Raw genomic sequence first — 6820 nt, 5'->3', positions numbered from 1 at the left:
TTTTCTTCTATTCCAATTTAAGTTGCATTGATATAATTTTGAGAGTCAACTAAATATTTCATGTCTTTTAAATTTTTTAAATTGTTAATTATTGTGATTTATAGTATTTTTTACATATTCTTTTTAAAATATATGACAAATTATTTTTTGTAGATATTTTAAGTTGTTAACTATTGTAATTTATAATCCTTTTTATGTAATTTTCAAATAATATATGTTACTCTCCTTGACCAAACTTTTATGGCATTGATAGTTAATTGCATTTTTAAAATAATTTAAGTTTTTAATTATCGTGATTTATAATACTTTTTCTTCAATTTCAATTTAAGTGACATAATGCTTGGATGACCATAATAATTAATTAGGGTGGTATAGTAAATTCACGATTGAAGCAGCGAAACAAACACGTCTTAAATAACTCACAACAACTAATTAGAAATGACTAATTTAGGTGTACGCGCCTTGCGCGTGTAACTTACTTTATTGAGTTTAAACGTTACACTAAATAAGATATTTGTTTAAATAATAAAGATGAATACAATAATTAAATTCAACATTTTTGGAGAATTTATTTAATTAAACCTAACCTTACCAAAAAAAATTCTCAAAGCCGATCCACATTCATCTACCACCTGTAAACTGCAACAAAACAATAAAAAAATATGATGATAAAGACATCAAAACAATATAATTAAATCTAAACTTTACACAAAAATTTCCTCAAAGTCTTCCGGCACTCATCTACCATCTGTAACTATAACAAAATAATACGATAATAGAGATATCAAAATAATACAACTAAACTTTACCTTTACACAAAAAAAATCTCAAAATAGAGATATAAAAATAATACAATTAAACCTAATTCTTAACTAAAATAAATTTTCAAAGTCGACCGACATTTATCTACCACCTGTAAATTCATCTACGACCTGTAAACTACAACAAAATAATACAATAGTGATAAAAAAAACTTCAGTTTTGATGAAAATAATTTTTGTTTGAGCGAAAAAACTACAACAAAATAATACAATAGTAATCACAAAGCTTCGGTTTTGATGAAAATAATTCTTGTTTGAGCAAAAAATTTGACACTAAAAAAATGACGTTGAGGGTTAGAAAATTAAGCATCCATCAATCTAGACATGCAATCGAATCAAGTTAGATGAGCGTCAGTCATATTTTCACAATAAGTAAACCAGTTTCTTCTCTAATTTAACGTGCTTCTCAATATTTATAGAAGTATTTTGTTAATAGATTTCTATTTTAAAAGTATTTTTCTATTCTATTTTAGGAGTATTTTTCACTTAAAATTTTAGTAACTTATGTTAAGAGAGAGCAAGTAATCTTTTATTTTATTTTATTTTAACGTCTTTATCTTGACATAATTAGTTAGAATGATATTTATTTCACTTCTTATACAATTACAAATTCAAATTTTTCTTTGTAGTCTCAACTTTTTATCTTGACATAATTAGCTAGAATGATATTTATTTCACTCCTTATACAATTACAAATTCAAATTTTTCTTTGTAGTATCAACTTTTTGTTGCTCCTTCTTCATCAAGTTGAATTTTCCTAAATTCAAATGTTTTTAGTACGCTTTTCTTATGGTAAACCCCTTCCCCCTTCAAAATATGGTAATTCTTATTAAAATATTAATTGATTTTTTTATATATATTTTAAGAGTCTCATATATTTTAGGAGCCTAGTTAATATATTAAAAGTAATTAAATAATAAATTAAAGAAAATAGTGAAAAGACAGTTTTGTCTGAAGGAGAGTCTTTTAATGAAGGGCAAAAAGTTCAAATCACTGTTGTAAGGTCTTTACACTTTTAATATATTGTAGATTATATATATAGATTATAGATTATAAAAATAGAAAAATTACTATATAAAATACTTACGAAAAAAAATTTAAGTGAACCTCATATAATACGTCAAGTTAATTTAAAACATCAAAAGTTAATTTATTATTTTTATATTTATTTTATTTTTTATTAAATATTATTAATTTTTTAATACGTAGATGACTTATAATAATTATCACGATTGAAAAACATGAGGTATGCTTACACACAAGGCTATCTCTCTTTTTGAAAGTTTCGTGGGGTTTACTTTAGGACGATGAACGACCACCCTTAGGGGTACAGAATATTAATTTGCAGATCCAAATTCTTATTCTTATTATTGAATATATCAACCAAATTGGTTCTCTTAAAAAATATACGTGAATAAATGTGTGAAGAAAAATCAATCAGAAAAAATATCACACCCACCAAAGAAATTAGAAATAACATATAAAAAAAACCCCAAAATGAAAATCAAAGAGAATACAGAGAAATGATAAATTCTAACAAAATCAAATAGCAAACAAAAACACACAAAGATTGCGACTTTTTGGACAAATTAGAGTTGCCTTATTTCAAATGAAAATTCCACAAAGCATTCTACGATGCAGCAGAAGCGAGCTAGTACGTGATATGTATCAAGAAAACATTATTGGTATATACATTCCAGAAGCTCAGCTCAATACAAAACACTCCAGTGCCTTGAGGATTTCATCAGCACCAGAGACAGTAAACTCTCCTCCAGCTTCAACATTAGCTACTTTCACCTTAAGGTCATCAACCAAAAGAGCATATCTTCTTGATCGAACACCAAGTCCCTTTTCCGACAGATCCAGCTCCAGACCAAGAGAATGTGTATATTTTCCAGCTCCATCAGCAAGGAACTTCACATGTTTGTTCTCAGGGAAGGTTTTCGCCCATGCCTTCATGACAAAAGGATCATTGACGCTAACACAGAGGATTTCTTCAACGCCCTTCGATTTCAACATGTCAGCCTTGTCAATGAACCCAGGGACATGCTTCGTGCTGCAAGTCCAGGAACGGCGAATATAATTACCTTTTTGCCCTTAGCAAGTGAGTGTACGGACACGCTCTGAAGCTGATCTTGCTCGTCAAAGTAAGACACGGTACCATCGGGGATGACGTCACCAACGGCGATCGGAGCCATTTTTGGAGTAAGTTGCTGGATGTTCAGAAAAAGGGAAAGGAACTTTAGGTTATTTGGGATGAGAGGGAGTGAACTTAGCCGGGTGGTGTCTATTTATTTGTCAAAAGAAATACTATAATTATAGAAAAATCATAGTAGTTGATCATTTTCTTTATACAAAGAAATAATTATAGAAAATTATAATAGCTGAACATTTTTTCTTTTTCTATACAAAGAAATAATTATAGAAAAATCATAATAGTTAGATATATAAAGAAATTATTATAGAAAAATCATAATACTTGATCATTTTCTTTATGCAAAGAGATAATTATAGAAATATCATAATAGTAGTTCATTTTCTTTATACAAATAAATAATTATAGAGAAGTCATAGTAGTTGATCATTTTCTTTGTACAAAAAAATAATTATAGAAAAATCATAATGATTGGTCATTTTCATTATACAGAGAAATAATTATAGAGAAATCATAATAGTTGATTACTTTCTTTATACAAAAAAATAATTATAGAAAAATCATAATGGTGTTCATTTTCTTTATATAAAGAAATAATTATAGAAAAATCATAATAGTTGATCATTTTCTTTACATATACATATATAGAAATAATAAAAATAATTTTACTAATTCACACCTTAAAAAAAATTAAATTTTTATAAATAAGTGTGAGCACACACTTTCAGAAAGATTAATTACAAGAATAAAATAAAAAAATTTAATTAATAATTTTTTAAAATAAAATTAATAATTAATACAAAACAATTATTTCTGACAAGAACAACAATTAATATGAAATGAAGAATAATAACTTGTGGAGGACAAATAGCCGTATGACTGGATATATATAGAGAGAGATAATACATATGAAATACTAAAAATGTCCTTGGTCCTCGTCCACTTCACATAATAAAATGGAGAACGGACAAAAATAACACCTAAAATTAAAATAATTTTATAAAATTAGCACCTAAATTTAAAAATCTGGTAAATAACCACTCGATAGAAAGTAATTCCAACCGAACAGACAAGAAATAGATACCCCAATTTGTAGCCTTCTTTTGGTGGACAATGTTTAGATATTCACTGGTTTCATTTTTGTAGGTCACATTCTTGCCTCCTTTTTTTTAAAAAAAAAAAATTTTGTTGTTGCTTTTTTTTGGCTCCTTTTTTTTTTAAAAAAAGATTCTACTAGTTTTTTTTTTTTTTAAATAATCGAGTAATTGCTTTTCTTTTTTCAGATTATTTTGCATTCATCAATATTATTAAAATAATATAATATTTATTTTGTTTAGTTTTACTTATTTATACAATAAAATACAATACCATATACTTTTAATATAATACAATTGTTAAAGATATATATTTATATATAATAATGATATAGTTTATATATATATATATACATATTTTATATAATAATTATCGCATTCTATACACATTCTACACAATTTTTAACTATAATTATATTTAGATACATATTTTATACGAATTTATATAGTTTCTACATGCATTCTAAAAATGTATCAATCTAGTATAAGAGAGTATCAATTGAGTATATGAACACTGCAAGTACAAATGTAAACTCAATTTTTGTTTTCAAATAGTAATCAATTATCACCCTTATCAGAGAAGCTTTTTTCAAAAGGTAATATTCAATACCATACACTTATTTTTTCTTCTTTTAAATTAATCTGAGACTTAATCTAATTACTTTTTGCAATGCTTCGCTTTAATTCATAACATAACTAATGTGAGCAAACTATTTATTATTTTTAAAACTAAATAAATTAATTATTTTCCAATTTTATTTTTTCTTTTAATATAATAAAAATTGAATGAAATTAGTGTGATTAAAACAAATATACTAAATTTAAATAAAAATAATAAATAAAATTAATTTATTGAATTATTATTTTTAATATTTAATAGAGCATAAAAATATCAACAAAAATAAATGATCATATGAAATGCTTGAAATTTAAAGTAAACTAAGTTGGGTTTGACCATAAATATTAGTCACAGTTTTTCGGAATACATTTTCACTTTATTTCAGGATTATTTTTTGCCATAAATATTTTGAAATATTTTTTTACTATTTTTGAAAGACACCTCTAAACACCTCAAGAGGTGTTTCACTATTTTTTTAATTCACTTTTCGTACTTTTTAATTTATTTATTTTTTAAAAATAAATTATTTAGTTTCATAAAATAACTCAATCTTCATAAAACTTTAAATTTTCTTGAATTTATTTCATGTTTTTATATTTTTCAACTTCAAATACTCATTTCCAACATATTATGGCCAAATGGGTTTAAAAATCGTCTTTTTTATCCAAATAGAGAATCAAATTTGTCATTTGTTTCATTTTAAGCATTAGAACATAATTTAAATAGTTGAATATTAATGTAAGTTTGATTTAATTTTGAGTTGCCGAATCAAATTTGATAAAAGGAATAAAGTATTCTTGAGTCCAATTAATCTATATTGATAATAGAATATATTTAGATTATCAAGTGGATAGTAGTGCAAAGTTAGGATTGCTCCATCCTTAATCAAAGGTCTCAGATTTGAGTTTTAGGAATGAAGAAAATTCTATTTGGAGCGTCATCCCCCTGTAGTACACGATCCAAATTAGTTGAGGCTTCAATGCGAGTACCATACACTGAGTGGAAAACCAAGAAAAAATATCTTTATATTTTTAAATTGATCAAATCAAAATTTAATTAACCATAGTAAATTATTTTTCTTATTTTTTAATTTTTATTTTAATTTTAAGATACCAATTAATACTTAAAATTCTGGCACAAATAGTTTTTCTACCTCTGAGAATGGAGTTAAGGTTTATGTACATTCTACCATTCTCAAGCCTATTCTGTAAAATTATATATTGATATGTTGTATTAATTAAAACTTAACATTATTTTAATAATTGATAATATTGTACAATTAACCATTCATGTGCAAAGAATAATAAAGAATACTAGAACCCTGTTCTTAATAGATCTTCCAAAGAAAACAAAGGAGTTAGGAACACTGTAGGAAATTTATTAAATATACGATATGATTTTTGACTTTCTTGAATAAACTATATTTTTGATGTATAATTCAATTCAATTTAACAAATAAAATTCTATTTTAAACTGTAATAAATTTATGTCATTATGCGCTATTGAAGAGCAAATTAAATTTTAGATCCTTAGTGCTTTTGAACAGTAAGAAATAAATGTTTTCATAATAGATACCAACGATACTTGAAAATATTTGTGAGTTAGGTAACTTTACATACAATATTTTATTAATGCTAAAATTTTAGTGAGTACCAATAGAATGTTGATCAAAATACAATAATATTTTTTGTTAATAATTTTTAATTTATTTTTAATAGGCAAAATAGTAGCGAAGACTTAAACTATTTGTGATAAACTTGAAGTATGTTTATTTATGCTTTGGGATACTACATAAACCTGCCTTTAGCTTGATCTCAAATCATATTTATAATCTCCAACTTTGGGTGTGCACAAGTAGACACTTAAACTAGTATAGAGTTGAACAAGTAGATACACACGTCTTATATGGTATAATACACGTATGATGTCATGTAGGACAAGAATTAACCACATAGGATGCCATATAGGATATATATATTTATTTGTTCAACTTTATACAAAATTAAGGATTGTAGATGTAATATGAGGCTAAGTTAAAAAATATGTTTATGCATTGTGCATTATGCTTTTAAAATAGATTGTATCCATACAAGCTACTTCCTCACTTTCTTTCTATAGGAAAAAATGAAAT

The 6820-nt window shown here is 25.2% G+C and overlaps 1 pseudogene; it reads right to left on the bottom strand.

The window, feature by feature from the left end:
• Positions 1-2270: 2270 nt before the first annotated feature.
• On the bottom strand, positions 2271-3140 carry LOC107851997 (annotated as a pseudogene).
• Between the last annotated feature and the right edge of the window lie 3680 nt (positions 3141-6820).

This window comes from Capsicum annuum, unplaced genomic scaffold, assembly GCF_002878395.1.
Source record: "Capsicum annuum cultivar UCD-10X-F1 unplaced genomic scaffold, UCD10Xv1.1 ctg4648, whole genome shotgun sequence".
NCBI classification, from domain to species: Eukaryota; Viridiplantae; Streptophyta; class Magnoliopsida; order Solanales; family Solanaceae; genus Capsicum; species Capsicum annuum.
The sequence above is the reverse complement of the archived record's forward strand: the minus strand, read 5'-3'. Positions and strand labels throughout refer to the sequence as shown.